Genomic DNA, 17,519 nt, shown 5'->3' with positions numbered 1-17,519 from the left:
AACATCCTCCCTAGGCCAGGCCACCGCCGCGTCCTCTCTCAGGTGCCTGGGCTCCAACCTCCGAGTCCCGGGTTGCTCACGCTTCTTCGGTCCTCTACCCGAAGGCTCGATCCCACTGGTACAGCGGCGGTCAGGCTCCCTGTCTTGGTCGCCGTCCCTCTACCCCCGCCCCATGACCTCTTCTAGACCATTGAAAGAGCATCCAAACCACTTTCCTGCTGCCACTGTTTCCCACCATCCCTCTAAATCACAGTTTCCAGGTGACTTTTCTAAGCACGACTTTTCTTGTTCATGCGTATTAAAAAATCTTCTCACCACTGTTGTCACTATTTACTGGGTTGAGTGCCTGCTTTCTGTCAAGTATTTTACAAATATATCTCTACTCCACACACCACCGACAAGAAACATTTTGGAGCCATTTAAAAAGGAGGAAACGGAAACTTCTGCCGCTGCCTGATCCTCCATTGCTTCGAGCCGCGCGGCTGCTGCGGGCTGTGGAGCCGCCTGCCGAGCCTCGCCGGAGCGCCCGCGAGCCCGCGCGTGCCAGGCGGCCGTCGGGGTCCGAGGCCCCTCCGGCAGAGAGTCCCGGCTCGGCAGCGCTCCCGCGTTTCACGCAGCGGCCGGGGGTCTGGGACTGGCGGAGCCCGGAGGCGGAGCCTGGCGCTCCCCAGCGGCCGGCGCAGGCCTCAAGCTGGGCCGGGCGGAGGGGAACCGGCGAGTTGAAGCCCCAGGGCCGCAAGCCGGAGTCTGTGGGGGCCGGGGTCGTGGGGGTGGGGGCAGCTTCTTGGGCAGCGCCGCACGGCGGCGCGGTGATGGATGTTAACAGCAGCCACCCGGACCTCTACGGGCGCCTCCGCTCTTCCCTCCTGCCAGAGGTGGGGGGCAGGCTGCCCGACCTGAGCCCCGACGGTGGCGCCGATCCGGTCGCGGGCTCCGGTACGCCGCATTTGCTGAGCGGGGCCCCCGAGGTGACGGCCAGCCCGGCGCCCACCTGTGACGCACCCCCGGACAATGCCTCCGGCCGCGGGGAGCAAATCAAGAAAGGGCCGAGGAAGTTGTGATCGCCTCCGTCCTGACGCTCATCTAGCTGCTGACGATCGCGGGCAACTGCCTGGTGGTATCTCCGTGCGCTTCGTCAAGAAGCTCCGCCAGCCTTCCAACTACCTGATCGTGTCCATGGCGCTGGCCAACCTTTCGGTGGCCGTGGCGGTCATGCCCTTCATCAGCGTCACTGACCTCATCTGGGGCAAGTGGATCTTTGGACACTTTTTCTGCAACGTCTTCTCCATGAATGTCATGTGCTGCTCGGCCTGGATCTTGACCCTGTACGTGATCAGCATCGACAGGTACCTTGGGATCACGAGGCCTCTCACGTACCCTATGAGGCAGAATGGGAAATGCATGGCGAAGATGATTCTTTCTGTCTGCCTTCTCTCCGCCTCTGTCTACTTTACCTCCCACTCTTTGGTTGGGCTCAGAATGTAAATGATGATAAGGTGTGCTTGGTCAGTCAAGACTTTGGCTACACGATTAACTCCTCCGCAGTGGCATCCTAATCTTCATGTCCGTCATGCTTTTCATGTACTACCAGATTTACAAGGCCGCCAGGAAAAGCGCGGCCTAACACAGGTTCCCCGGCTTCCCTCGAGTGAAGCCAGACAGCAGCAGTCACCCCGAATGGCACAGTGAAGTTCCAGAAGGAGGTGGAAGAGTGTGTAAACCTGTCGAGACTCCTCAGGCATGAAAGGGAAAATATCTCCATCTTTAAGCCGGAACAGAAAGCGGCGACTACCCTGGGGATCATCGTCGGGGCCTTCACCGTGTGCTGGCTCCCCTTTTTCCTCCTCTTGACAGCCAGACCCTTCCTCTGTGGCACTGCCTGCAGCTGCATCCCACTGTGAATGGAGAGGATATTTCCATGGCTGGGCTATGCAAACTCTCTCTTTAACCCTTTTATGTATGACTTCTTCAACCGGGACCTGAGGACCACCTATCACAGCCGGCTCCAGTGCCAGTACCAGAAGATCAACCGGACACTCTCTGCTGCAGGCATGCATGAAGCCCTGAAGCTTGCTGAGAGGCCAGAGAGACCCGAGTTTGTCCTACAAAACTCTGACTACTGTAGAAAAAAGTCATGATTTGCGACTGAAAGCGGGATAATGGAGATGAAATAAACAAGGCAAAATAGAGATGGAAACAGAAGAAAAGTCATTTGCCAAGACTGCAGAATGGAATGTGGCTTCTGTCCTTTCTTAGGATGGCTAAAACGTGACAAACAGGGTGACCTGATGTACAAAATATCTTATGAGGGAGATGGTGACCTCTCCTTTTTTCTGTGGATCAGTGTTATTGTGTGTTCTCAGTTTAAGATAGCAGATCATCTCAGCAGTAAGCACACTGACAGAGCTGAGTTCCAGAAAGGAAGCAGTTTCAGGTTCTTAGCACATGTCCAAATCCATGCAAGTGGAAGAAAGTTCCAAAGCACACTTCCCATGCTTCGGAGTCTAGGTCTTGTGGTGAATATTCGGGAATCATTCATGAGACAGAATGTATTTTGTTGTGTGACAGAAGGGTTTACCAAGCAAACCGTGATAAGCATAGTATTGAATATGTTGCATGTCCGTGTTAGAAAACAGAACCCAGTCATCAGCTAATACAAATGATTTCCCAGAGCAGTGTTTGTTTCAAGCTTCTGTCAAACAGTTTGGCTTTTCTGCAGGGTCCCTGTAACTTCCCCACTAATGTACTTCTTTGTTAACTCCCTTATTGTTATGGTGTAGCTCAGGAACAGGACTCAGGATGGAGAGCAGCATAAAACCGGAGCAAAGCTTTTTCTTGTGCTCTGAAGGGTCCTGAGACGTGAGGGGGATGCCTTCCATGAGGATTTTTATCTCAGTGAAGGGCGAGTGGTACCCAACTGTATTGCCATTAACATGATTATTGGCATGTTTTTGACTCTCATTTTTCACAAGGGTGCAGTGGGGCCACGGACCATCCCACAGGATGGTCCATAACTGTATGTTATGTGGAGAAAGTGTGGGAATAATGTGTTTTCCATGAAAGGTTATGATGCTCCTGGAGATGGGAACATAAACATGTTCATTCTTGTTGAGCAGCATTGTATTAAACCAAATTGTGTGAAGCGGAAGTCACCTGAACCACTCTTGGGAAATGCTCCAGAACGCCAGTCTGTTCCTTCTAGATACTTTGTTTTCTGTATTTATTTTTATTTTTTATTTTGAGGCGGTGTCTCACCCACCCTGTCTCCCAGGCTGGAGTGCAGTGGTGCGATCTCGGCTCACTGCAACCTCCACCTCCTGGGTTTAAGCAGTTCTCCTGCCTCTGCCTCCCAAGTAGCTGAGATTACAGGCACCTGCCACCACACCTGGCTAATTTTTGTATTTTTAGTAGAGAGAGATTTCACCATGTTGGCCGGGCTGGTCTTGAACTCCTGACCTCAGCTGATCCACCTGTCTTGGCCTCCCAAAGTGCTGAGATTACAGGTGTGAGCCACTGTGCCCAGCCTGTTCTCTGTATCTTAAATCAACTGTGTGCCAAAGCAATTCTGTCCCCTGACTCCCACCCCTACCCAGCAACAAATGGTAGACATGAAGGGCAGGTAAGGGAACAGAAAAGGTCTCTCTGCAGATATATATATATTTTAAACCAACTGTGTAATAAGTATGAGCTAAGGAGACAGAAAGTAGATGAGAAAAGAAGAGTACTTATACCTACAAGGGGAAAAATGAATGCAATCCTTTATTTGATAAGAGATAACTGAAAGAGAATATTATTTTTCTACAATAAAGCAAGCTGTCCTCTCAGGATAAAGTGGAATTTCGACACGGGTTATGGACTTCTTCCAATTCCCATTGACATTGTTTCTTACCATACATGGGGAAGGGCTGCCTTTCCTGAAATGGGAAGAAGGCACTGTCCTTTCAGACAAAGCTTGTACAAATTCCTGAACTGCAGATTTGCTAATGTGACCGTATATACTTATATTCATAATTAAGTGATTATTTATGGTCAGATACATATTGTTAAACTTGAAAATGTTTTATTATATTACATCAAATAAAGTCTATTTGTAGATGAAAAAATTAAAAATAATGAAAAGGAGGAAACTGATGCTCAAAATAATTAAGTAACTTTCCCAGGCAACAACTAATGTGTGGCTTGGTGAGGATTTGAACTCATGTCTGTGGTGTCAGCATCCATAATGCTTTGTACTCTGTCACTCTGACTTTTCCGATCTGTATCTACATCTACATATGCCACTGCTTTCGAAATACTCTGAATGTTCAGCTTCCCCCTTGGACTCACTCCTTGAAACTGACTTCTTTGAAAGTGTCCCTCAAACACTGTGTCCATGAACACTGTGTGGTCCTTCTGTTTGTCCTCTCTTGTCATCTCATTTGTTCTAATATTCTGCCTACATGAGGATTCTTTCTCTTTTCTTTTCTTTTTTTTTTTTTTTTGAGATGGAGTGTCGCTCTGTCGCTCAGGCTAGAGTGCAGTGGCGCGATCTCTGCTCACTGCAAGCTCCGCCTCCCGGGTTCATGCCATTCTCCTGCCTCAGCCTCCCGAGTAGCTGGGACTACAGGCGCCTGCCATCACGCTCGGCTAATTTTTTGTATTTTTGGTAAAGATGTGGTATCTCTAAAATAACCAGCTGTCCTCTTTTGAGTGGTTTCTGTCCCTGCTACCCAACAACGCCTGTTTAAGTCATATCCTTCCAACTCTCCTGAAGCTGAACTTTTTTTTTTTTTTTTTTTTGAGACGGAGTCTCGCTCTGTCGCCCAGGCTGGAGTGCAGTGGCCGGATCTCAGCTCACTGCAAGCTCCGCCTCCCGGGTTCACGCCATTCTCCTGCCTCAGCCTCCGGAGTAGCTGGGACTACAGGCGCCCGCCTCGTCGCCCGGCTAGTTTTTTTTGTATTTTTTAGTAGAGACGGGGTTTCACCGTATTAGCCAGGATGGTCTCGATCTCCTGACCTCGTGATCTGCCCGTCTCGGCCTCCCAAAGTGCTGGGATTACAGGCTTGAGCCACCGCGCCCGGCCAAACCTCTTTTTCTTTATAAATTACCCAGTCTCAGGTATGTCTTATTAGTAGCATGAGAACAGACTAGTACACCCCACACCACCCCCCAAAAATAGAAAAGTTTTCTTAAATAAATGAAAAAAAAACAAGCAAAACCTGTTAGCCTAGATGTCTATTTATATTTCTTTTTCTTTTTTTTTTTTTTTTTGAGGTGGAGTCTTACTCTGTTGCCCAGGCTGGAGTACAATGGCATGATCTCAGCTCACTGCACCTCCAGCTCCCAGGTTCAAGCAATTCTCAACCTTGTGAGTAGCTGGAACTACAGGCGCATGCCACCACGCCTGGCTAATTTTTTGTATTTTTAGTAGAGACGGGGTTTCACCATGTTAGCCAGGATAGTCTCAATCTCCTGACCTCGTGATCTGCCTGCCTTGGCCCCCAAAGTGCTGGGATTATAGGCGTGAGCCACTGCACGCGGCCTCTCTTTTCTTTTTTGATACAGGATCTCACTCTGTTGCCCAGGCTGGAGTGCAGTGGCATGATCTTGGTTCACTGCAGCTTTGAACTCCCTGGCTCAAGTGATCCTCCCACCTTAGCCTCCTGAGTAGCTAGGACTGCAGGTGCACACCTACGTTTTCTATTTTTTATAGAGACAAGGTTTCTCCATGTTGCCCATGCTGGTCTCAAACTCCTGGGCTCAAGCAATTAGTCTGCCTTGGCCTGTCGAAGTATTGGGGTTACAGGTATGAGCCACTTTGCCCAGCCTATTTTTCTTTTTTTGAGAGAGGATCTTGCTCTGTTGCCCAGGCTGGGGAGCAGTGATGTGGTCATAGCTCTCTGCAGCCTAGAACTCCTGGACTCAAGCGATCCTGCCACCTCAGCCTCCCGAATACCTGGGACTACAGGTGTGCAACACTAGTGCCAGCGAATTTTTAATGTATATTTGCAGAGAAGGGAATCTCACTATATTGCCCATCCTGGTAACATAGTTACCAACATGGATACCATAGGAGCTCAAACTCCTGCCTCAGTTGATCCTCCTCCATCGGCTTCCTAAAGTGGTTAAATTAAGCCAACCTGCCTGGCCTTTATGAGGATTCTTTATGCATTTTTTACCCATTGGTTGCATTGTCATTTGAAATTGTTAACCTCATTGTCAGACTAATTTGTGGCAGCTGCCCTCAACCAGCGCTGAGGGACCGCCTGCTGTGCTTTCATCCTGAGCAAGGGGAAGCTGAGCCGGAGCCAGGTAGTGGCAATCAATAATAGTGATACTATTGACCTCTAGCTTTGTGGTAAAAGATATTAACTTTATTAACTCTAGACAAAAAAGATTTGCCCTTTGACAAATGTTTGTTCATTGCTATAAAGTAAATTGCCATTTAATTATTTCATAGTTCCTTGACTCTAAGATGCTATTGATTTTAAGAGAGGCCCTGTTATTTTATGTGCCACCAAGAAAGAAAACAAATGCTGCTAAGTAAACTGTGACATTCAATTGATTTTAAATGCATCCAGAGACATTAAAATGTGAAATATCATGCAGCTTGGAATTCATCAGAGATTCTTAGGTCTCTGAGTATTTTTGTCTGCTCATAACCGTACCTCCTTTATAACAAACTAATCTTTTAAAAGGCAAGATCTATTTTTCTTTAGCATTTGTCTCACTAGCCACACTCAGAGGTTGCTCAATAAGTGTGGAATGATTTAAAAAATTCTTGACATTAGATCTAGTCATCTCTTTTGGTTACTAAACTAGATACAGTGCAATGGGATCTATTACTCAGTATGGTCAAGTAGCAAAAACATTTGGGAATCAGAAAACATCGGGTCAAAAAAGATCTGGATTCCAGTCTGGCTCTGTCCTACCAATGTAACGAATATTTCTTCTGCAAATTTCCTAACCTCTACAGAACTCTCTTTCGTTTTTTAAATTTAGAGACAGGGTCTCGCTATGTTGCCCAGGTTGGTCTCAAACTCCTGGGCTCAAGTGAGCTTCCCACCTCGGCCTCCCACAGTGCTGGGATTACAGGCGTGAGCCACTGCACCTGGTCTCAGAACTCACTTTCTACATCTGCGACACTAATAATGCCAGCTCACAGTGCTGTCAGGAGGATTAAAGGAGTCCAGGCAATAAAAAGCACTGTGTACACTGTTAAGGGCTAGATTCTCCCGACACCCATGGTCAAGTTTGTTCTGCTACCAAGAGCTGAACATTGCTGCTTTAAGAGCATTGTGGGGAAGCATCATTTTAGAGTCCAGATTATTTGGTGTCTTGCTTTGTTTTTTAGATGAAATCTTGCTCTGTCTCCCAGCCTGGAGGACAATGGCACGATCTCGGCTCACTGCAACATCTGCCTCCTAGGTTCAAGCGATTCTTCCGCCTCAGCCTCCGAAGTAGCTGGCACTACAGGCACACACCACCACACCCAACTAATTTTTGTATTTTTAGTAGAGACAGCATTTCACCATGTTGGCCAGGCTGGGCTCGAACTCCTGACCTCAGGTGTTCTGCCCGCCCTGGCCTCCCAAAGTGCTGGGATTACAGGCATGAACAACCATGCCCAGCTATTTGGTGTCTTTCCTTATCTGAAGAATTTGGTATGTTGTGAGACATTTTCCTTTGCAATTTATTAGGTATTATGATTGAATACTGTTAGAGTGTATAAACTGAAAGAAAAATTCTAAGACCCCCACTCGACTGAATGGACCCCTCATTTCCACCAAGGGGATTCCAAAGAAACCTGAAAAACTAGTTCAGTCCATGATGGGAAGTGGGGGTCCCATCATGCCTCATTACACTCTCCTCCTTTTGGAATTCAGGCACAACTGCCAGCATTAACATTAAATCTTAAGGCTGAAAAAACAGACTCTTTGTAGGGAGGAGATACCAAATCCTAACCTTGTATAGCATCATATGACAGACAGCAGCTCTGAAAGAAATAAAAATATTTTAGAGGCCAGGCGCGGTGGCTCACACCTATAATCCCAGCACTTTGGGAGGCCAAGGCAGGCGGATTACCTGAGGTTGGGAGTTCAAGACCAGCCTGGCCAACATGGCAAAACCCCATCTGTCCTGAAAATACAAAAATTAGCCCTGTCTGGTGGCTCATTCCTGTAATCCCAGCTACTTGAGAGGCTGACGCATGATAATTGCTTAAACCTGGGAGGTGGAGGTTGCAGTGAGCCGAGATTGCATCACTGTACTCCAGCCTGGGCAACAGAGTGAGATTCAAAAACAAAAAACAAAAAACAAACAAAAAAACCGGGTATGAATAAGAACATGGATGGTTAGATGTATCTCCCATCATATGAGGAAAGAGGGAGGAAAAGGTGGGTGTCTGCCTATGTACTTTTGGAGGTTGAAGGTGGCAAGTTGTGGGAGCTCCTGTCAGAAGGCTTTCATTTTCTCTGTGAAATAGGTTATGAGAATGATGGAACAGGAAGCAGGAGAGAACAGTTACCACCATTCTTTCCTAATAGGCAAGACATGGGCAAATCAAATAATATTTAGCAATAAGGCATCAGGACACAGTTGCATGTAAAACTAAGTAGGCTGGAATTTATTCTCAAGGTAACGAGGATCTATTCCATTAAGATTTTTACATAGGGTGGCTAAATAATTAGTGTTTCTGCCTCAGTTTGGCAATAGTATTTTCTGGTGCACCTGAGACTCTTCTAAGTCCTGGCCCAAGAGTACAAGGCTCACAGAGCGGAGGTATTTCCTCCTCATTATCCCCTCTCTCCTTTGTGCAGTCTGCACAAAGACTGCCTTCCCAGTCAGTTTTTTGTTTTTTGTTTTTTTTTGAGACGGAGTCTAGCTCTGTCACCCAGGCCGGAGTGCAGTGGCGTGATCTTGGCTCACTGCAACCTCCACCTCCCAGGTTCAAGCGACTCCCCGCCTCAGCCCCCGAGTAGCTGAGATTACAGGCACCCGCCACCACGCCCGGCTAATTTTTTTGTATTTGAGTAGAGATGGGGTTTCACCACGTTGGCCAGGATGGTCTTGATCTCCGGACCTCATGATCCGCCCGCCTCGGCCTCCCAAAGTGCTGGGATTACAGGCATGAGCCACCGCGCCTGGCCCCCAGTCAGCTTTTAAAATTTTTGCATTCCTATATTTTATTTTTAAGTGACATTCCAAATTGTATATATTTATCATGTACAGCATGATGTTTTGAAGTATATACACGTTGTGGATGACTAAATCTAGCTACTTAATGTATGCATTCCCTCATGGTTATCATTTTTGTGGTGAGAAAGCTTAAATCAACTCTTTTAGCAGTTCTCAAGAATATTTTTTTATAACTATAGTGTCCATGTTGTACAATAGATCTCTTGAACTTCTCCTTTCTATCTAACTGAAATTTTGTATCACTAAACATGACCCCAATACCTACCCCTCCCAGCTGCCCCAGCCCCTGCTAACCACCGTTCCACTCTATTTCTATGAGATCAAGTTTTATTGCGCCTACATGAGTGAGATCATGCAGTATTTATTTTTCTGGGCCTGGTTTATTTCACGTGACATAGTATCCTCCAGTTTCATCCCTGTTGTTGCAAATGACAGGATTTTCTTACTTTTTTATGGCTTAATAATATTCCACTGTGTATATATGCTGCATTTTCTTTATCCGTTCATCTGTTGATGAACACTTAGGCTGATTTCATATCTTGGCTACTTACTTGAAGTACTGTTCATTAAGCAAAGCCAATAGCTTGGCTTGATTGATTCAAGTATTGTGAATAGTGCTGCAATGAACATGGACGTGCAGATATCTCTTCAATATACTGATTTCATTTTCTTGGAATATAAGGATACCCAGAAGTGGGATTGTTGGATCATATGGTAGTTCTAATTTCAATTCCATGAGGAACCTCCATACTGTTTTCCAAACACACAGAGGATGGAATTTAGTGGCTATACTAATTTACATTCCCACCAGCAGTATGCAAGGGTTCCTTTCTCCACATCCTTGCCAACACTCATTGTCTTTTGTCTTTTTGATAATAACCTTTCTATGAGGTAGGAGGTGACATCTCACTATGGTTTTAATTTGCATTGCTCTGATGATCAGTGATGTTGAGCCTTTTTCATATACCTGTTGGCCATTTGTACCTTCTTTCGAGAAATGTCTAGCCAGGTCCTTTGTCTATTTTTTTTTTTGAGATGGAGTCTTGCTCTGTTGCCCAGGCTGGAGTGCAGTGGTATGATCTCAGCTCACTGCAACTTCTGCCTCCTGGGTTTAAGTGATTCTCCTGCCTCAGCCTCCCGAGTATCTGGAATTACAGGTGCACACCACCATGCCTGGCTAATTTTTGTATTTTTAGTAGAGACAGGGTTTCACCATGTTGGCCAGGCTGGCCTCGAACTCTTGACCTCAGGTGTCCTGCCTGCCTTGGCCTCCCGAAATGCTGGGATTACAGGTTTGAGCCACCAGGTCTGGCCTGCCTTTAAAATTTTTAAAAATTATTTATTTATTTTTTATTTTTTGAGATAGAGTCTCACTGTGTCACCCAGGCTGGAGTGCAGTGGCACAATCTCGGCTCACTGCAACCTCCATCTCCCAGGTTCAAGTGATTTTCCTGCCTTAGCCACTTGAGTAGCGGGGATTACAGGCAAGCGCCACCACGCCTGGGAAATTTTTTTTTTTTTTGAGACGGAGTGTCGCTCTGTCGCCCAGGCTGGAGTGCAGTGGCACGACCTCTGCTTACTGCAAGCTCTGCCTCCCAGGTTCATGCCATTCTTCTGCCTCAGCCTTTCCAGTAGATGGGACTACAGGCGCCTGCCACCAGGCCCGGCTAATTTTTTTTGTATTTTTAGTAGAGATGGGGTTTCACCATGTTGGCCAGGCTGATCTTGAACTCCTGGTCTCAAGTGATCTGCCCACCTTGGCCTCCCAAAGTGCAGGAATTTTAGGCATGAGAGACTGCGCCTGGTCATATTTTAAAAATAAGATTATTTGTTGTATAGCTATTGAGTTATTTGAGTTCTTCATACATTTTTTGGTATTAATTCCTTATCATATGTATAGTTTGCAAGTATTTTCCCCTGTTTTGTAGGCTGTCTCTTTACTCTGTTTGCCCTGCAGAAGCTTTTTAGTTTGATGTAATCCCATTTGTCTATTTTGCTTTTGTTGCCTGCGCTTCTACCAGCATTTCTCATCCAGGACAGGGCTCCTCCCAAGGTGTCTGACTGTGGACATGCTCCCCTCTTCAGGGTGGGCCCACTCCTTGTCGACAGTGGTGTGCTTTTTCTTCTGTCTCCCATCAGAACACAGGGTACCAGCAATATTTACTCACTAAGAAATTGTTTCCTTTCATCTTTCTTTCTAAATTATAAAATGAACAGTCACCTTCTTTAATGTTCAACATTTCTAGATGTCTGATTTGTTTACATTTATAAACAATTTATAGATTTAAATTTACTGATTTGTGTTAAACTTATTCACCACTGTTGATTTATTACCTACCCAGTTCCCAGGTAGTCTATGGGGTTCTAAACTGTAGCAGTGAACAAAACAGATGAAAATCCCCGCTTTACTGGAGTTTACATTTTGGTGTGGGAGATAGGCAGTAAATAGACACACAAAATCCTTTTCTAGGTTAGGATTCACTTTTAGAGCACTTACTATGTGCCAGGCCCTGTTCTAAGTGCTTAGAAATTATTCAACCTCATAACAAGCTTCTGAGGTACATATTATCATTATTGCCATTTTTCAGGTTAGAACCCTGAGGCACAGAGAGAGTAAATAATTTGCCCAAGGTCACCTGACTTGTAAGCAGGCGTTTGAACTGAGGCAGGTCAGGTGGTGTTTGTTGAGGCCGACGTATGTCAGTGTGCGCCACTTTAGATAGGGTGGTGACATTTCAAGAGAGACTCTCCAAAAAGTGAGGGCATCACTGAGAAGATAGCTAGGGAAGAAGTTTTTAAGTCAGTGGGAAAGGCACGTGCAAAGGCCCTGAGGTGGGAGAGTACCTGGCATGTTGAGGAAAGCAAGGAGGCCAGTGTGGCTGGAGTTGACTGAGAAGGAAGAAGTTTACAGGCATGGGCTTCAGAACCAGGCTGCCTCAGTTCAAACCCCTGCTTACAAGTCAGGTGACCTTGGGCAAATTATTTACTCTCTCTGTGCCTCAGGGTTCTAACCTGAAAAATGGCAATAATGATAATACGTACCTCAGAAGCTTGTTATGAGGTTGAATAATTTCTAAGCACTTAGAACAGGGCCTGGCACATAGTAAGTGCTCTAAAAGTGAATCCTAACCTAGAAAAGGAGAAGAATGATGAAAAATCCAAATTGAAGCAACTATTTCAATATCATAAAATTACTAATCTACATTCTTTAAAAATGTCAATGTCTTAAAAGACAAGAAAAGGCTGAAGAATTGATTCAAATTAAAGGAGACTAGAGAGACATGACAACTGAATGTCATCTGTGATTATGGGCTGGACCCTGTGCCAGGAAAAAATACACTAAAGAACATTAGTAGGATTAAATTGATTAAATTAGAATACAGATTGTAGATTATATAAAAGTATTATATCAATATTAAAGTTCCTGACATGGATAACTATATTGTGGTTGTATAAGACAATATCCTTGTTCTTTCTTTTTTTTTTTTTTTTGAGACGGAGTCTCGCCCTGTTGCCTGGGCTGGAGTGCAGTGACCGGATCTCAGCTCACTGCAAGCTCCGCCTCCGGGTTTACGCCATTCTCCTGCCTCAGCCTCCCGAGTAGCTGGGACTACAGGCACCTGCCACCTTGCCCGGCTAGCTTTTGTATTTTTTAGTAGAGATGGGGTTTCATCGTGTTAGCCAGGATGGTCTCGATCTCCTGACCTCATGATCCGCCCGTCTCGGCCTCCCAAAGTGCTGGGATTACAGGCTTGAGCCACCGCGCCCGGCCTCCTTGTTCTTAAGAAATACACACAGGGCTATTAAGCGGATAGGGAGACATGATATATGCAACCTACTATCAAATGGTATAGAGACAAACTGTGACACACACACACGCGCGCACACACACACACAGCCTACTTCTTTAACCTAATATGTTAGTATCCTTCTCCTAGTTTCCTATACTGTAGCCACATTGGTCTCCTTGGTATTCCTTAAGAATACAAGTATGTTCTAGATCAGGATGTAGGTATTCACTGTTTCTTTGCTTAGAATTTCTTCTCCCAGAAATTGACTTGAATGACTTCTTTTAATCATACGGGTCTCCAATCCCCTTTTCAGAGAGAGCTTCCTCGACTCCCCAACCTAAAGTGTCCCCTCTCCCTAGAGTGCTTATCATTATCTGAAAATAATTGATTCATTTTTATGCTTCTTTTCCTTTTTGTCTTTTTCTTCCCACTAAATTGTACATGTCGTAAGAGGAGACATCTTCTAGATCAGAGCTCCATCTTCAGTACCTAAAACAGTGCCAGAAACATAAGCTCTCAATATATATTTGTTGAATGAATGAGATGGGATAGGGGATGGGTTGCTGTGGGATAGGAGAAGACTCTAGGAGGAAAGTCAGCAGCATGAACACAGTTACTGGAGAGACTGTGTGTGCATTAGTGTCTATCATTCCATCCTACTACAGGTATAACTTTTTAAGAAGGGAGATATGTTTAAAAGAGGTCGGGAGGAGAAAGAGAGAAAGCACAAAGAGGAAAAAAGTATAAGATATGCTTATTTGAAACTTAGAGGTTGATCATAATCAGCAATTTTAGAGAAAAAGAGGAATCAAAGGAGAGGAACTTTGTTGACATGTCCAAAATGATTGTAATGTCAGCTATTTCTTTCCTTTTTTTTTTTTTTTTTTTGAGCCAGAGTTTTGCTCTTTCGCCCAGGCTGGAGTGAAGTGGCTCAATCTTGGCTCACTGCAACTTCCGCCCCCCAGGTTCAAGCAATTCTCCTGCCTCAGCCTCCTGAGTAGCTGAGATTATAGGTGCTCATGACCATCCCTGGCTAATTTTTGTATTTTTAGTAGAGACAGGGTTTCGTCATTTGTCCAGGCTGGTCTCGAACTCCTGACCTCAGGTGATCCACCCACTTCAGCCTCCCAAAGTGCTGGGATTACAGACATGAGCCACCATGCCCAGCCTAATGTCAGCTATTTCTTTTTGATGACATAATCCACATTAAAATTGTATCTAGAACAGTAAAAGGAGCCAGTCTCCAATGACATCCACATGGGTGTATTGTCCTTTATTTTGGAAAATTCCCCTTCCATCTTATTTAGTACAATGTTGTAAGTTTCCCACTCTATTGGGATCGGCACTTGGATGTTGTCTTTGGCTCTCTTCATCCTTACATTTTCTTTTTTCCCTCCTAAATCCTCAATTCTTTGTGATACTTCTCTTATATTACTCTCACATGTCGACCTATGACGTGGGTCAGTGTTTCTCAGTGTGCTCCTTGCATCTGCTGTATCACTTGGAGAGCCTGTTAATTATGCAGATTCCTTGGCCCCAAATCAGAATCTCTGAGAGGGGGCAGCAGGGAAACTCTTAACTTTTAAAATTTTTCATTTTTTTTAAGTAAAATGTATATTTCAAAAATTCAAAATATACTAAAGGATATGAGATAAAGAATTTTTCTCCTAGACTCTGTTTCTCAGCTACCCTTTTCCCTTTCTTAGAAGTATGCATTGTTGCCTTTTTTTTTTTTTTTAAGGCAGGGTCACACTCTTTCACCCAGGACTGGAGTGCAGTGGCACGATCTTGGCTCGCTGCAACCTCCGCCTCCCAGGTTCAAGTGATTTTTGACTCTTAGCCTCCCAAGTAGCTGGGATTACAGGCGCATGCCACCATACCCAGCTAATTTTTGTATTTTTAGTAGAGACAGGGTTTCGTCATTTGTCCAGGCTGGTCTCGAACTCCTGACCTCAGGTGATCCACCCACTTCAGCCTCCCAAAGTGCTGGGATTACAGACATGAGCCACCATGCCCAGCCTAATGTCAGCTATTTCTTTTTGATGACATAATCCACATTAAAATTGTATCTAGAACAGTAAAAGGAGCCAGTCTCCAATGACATCCACATGGGTGTATTGTCCTTTATTTTGGAAAATTCCCCTTCCATCTTATTTAGTACAATGTTGTAAGTTTCCCACTCTATTGGGATCGGCACTTGGATGTTGTCTTTGGCTCTCTTCATCCTTACATTTTCTTTTTTCCCTCCTAAATCCTCAATTCTTTGTGATACTTCTCTTATATTACTCTCACATGTCGACCTATGACGTGGGTCAGTGTTTCTCAGTGTGCTCCTTGCATCTGCTGTATCACTTGGAGAGCCTGTTAATTATGCAGATTCCTTGGCCCCAAATCAGAATCTCTGAGAGGGGGCAGCAGGGAAACTCTTAACTTTTAAAATTTTTCATTTTTTTTAAGTAAAATGTATATTTCAAAAATTCAAAATATACTAAAGGATATGAGATAAAGAATTTTTCTCCTAGACTCTGTTTCTCAGCTACCCTTTTCCCTTTCTTAGAAGTATGCATTGTTGCCTTTTTTTTTTTTTTAAGGCAGGGTCACACTCTTTCACCCAGGACTGGAGTGCAGTGGCACGATCTTGGCTCGCTGCAACCTCCGCCTCCCAGGTTCAAGTGATTTTTGACTCTTAGCCTCCCAAGTAGCTGGGATTACAGGCGCATGCCACCATACCCAGCTAATTTTTGTATTTTTAGTAGAGATGGGGTTTCACCATGTTGGCTAGGCTGTTCTCAAACTCCTGACCTTAAGAAACCACCTGCCTCAGCCTCCCAAAGTGCTGGGATTACAGGCGTAAGCCACTGCGCCCAGCATAAAAGTATGCATTGTTATATTACTTTCATATGTATTTTTCCAGAGTTTTTTTGTGCATAGACATGCAAATACATGCATATATTTTTCTTTCTACTTTCTTATTACACAAATGATAATGTACTATACTTATGGTTTCTGTAAATTGTTCTTTTGTTGTCATGTGCCAATATATTTTGGAAATCATGCCATAGTGATATATGAGGAATGATTCACGTTTTTCCCAGCTGTATGGATTTTCATGTATGGATGTGCCATAAACACTTAACAAGGAGCCTATCAATGGAGGCTCACATTGTTTTCAATCTTTTGATAATAGGAACAATATTGCAATGAATAACTTCTGACATGTATCATATCCCACATGTATAAATAAACCTGAAGAAAAGTTTCCTGGTCCAAAGGATATGTACATTTAAAATTTTGAAAGATATTGCTAAATTATTTTTTGTATAGGTTGGCAAACTCACCAGTGAAAACATCTGGGCCTTCAGATTTCTTTCTTGGAAGGCTATTAATTATTGATTCCATTTATTTGATAGAAATAAAGCTATTCAGATTATTGATCCTTGTGTGAATTTTGGTAGTTTGTGTCTTTCAAGGAATTGGTCCATTTCATCTAAATTATCAAATTTGTTGGCATAGAGTTGTTTGTAGTATTCTTCTTTTCTCCTTTTAATATCTATGTGATCAGTAGTGATAACCCTTCTTTTATTTCTGACATTGGTAATCTGTGTCTCCTCTTTTTTTCTTAGTTAGTTTGGGTAAAAGTTTATCAATTTTATTGTTCTTTCCAAAGAACCAGTCTTTGGTTTTGTTGATTCCTTCTATTGTTTTTCTGTGCTCAACTTCATTGATTTCTGTTCTAATTTTTATTTCTTCTGTTCCTGTGTTAGGATTAAATTGTCTTCTTGCTCTAGTTTCTTAGGTGGAAGCTTAGGTTATTGGCTTTACATCTTTTTGTTTTTCTAATACACGCACTAAATTTCCCTTTAATCACTGTTTTTTGCTGCACCTCATAGATTTTGATAAATTGTATTTCCATTTTTATTTAGTTCAAAATATTATAAACTTCCCATAAAAGATAAGTTGTTGAGCCTATATAACTTAAAAACTGACATATTTGCTGACTACCTGTGCTTAGAGAAAATGCAGAGAGCAATGTGAGGCTGAAATTGTGGAAACAATGGAGCTTGTGAACCAAGAAAGTGGAACAGGTTTTAGGTTAGCAGGGAAAGGTGAGAGAGAATTCCGGGGAAGAGTTCAGATAGTAATTCCTATCGGGAGAATGTCTATTTGGAAAGCATTTTATTTTAAATATATAAAATACGGGCCGGGCGCGGTGGCTCAAGCCTGTAATCCCAGCACTTTGGGAGGCCGAGACGGGCGGATCACGAGGTCAGAGATCGAGACCATCCTGGCTAACACGGTGAAACCCCGTCTCTACTAAAAATACAAAAACTAGCCGGGCGAGGTGGTGGGCGCCTGTAGTCCCAGCTACTCGGGAGGCTGAGGCAGGAGAATGGCGGGAACCCGGGAGGCGGAGCTGCAGTGAGCTGAGATCTGGCCACTGCACTCCAGTCCGGGCCACAGAGCGAGACTCCGCCTCAAAAAAAAAAAAAAATAAATAAATAAATAAATAAATATAAAAATACATAACAAAGTTACCAATTTAACATGCA

General features: G+C 44.3%; 1 pseudogene across 1 annotated transcript; it reads left to right on the top strand.

Moving 5' to 3' along the window:
* Window positions 1–328: 328 nt before the first annotated feature.
* On the top strand, window positions 329–4,140 carry LOC117090487 (annotated as a pseudogene). The gene has a single exon (XR_004440029.1). The product of XR_004440029.1 is annotated as a 5-hydroxytryptamine receptor 7-like (transcript).
* Window positions 4,141–17,519: the final 13,379 nt, after the last annotated feature.

Source organism: Trachypithecus francoisi, unplaced genomic scaffold (genome assembly GCF_009764315.1).
Source record: "Trachypithecus francoisi isolate TF-2019V2 unplaced genomic scaffold, Tfra_2.0 Lachesis_group11, whole genome shotgun sequence".
Classification (NCBI taxonomy): Eukaryota; Metazoa; Chordata; class Mammalia; order Primates; family Cercopithecidae; genus Trachypithecus; species Trachypithecus francoisi.
The sequence above is the reverse complement of the archived record's forward strand: the minus strand, read 5'-3'. Positions and strand labels throughout refer to the sequence as shown.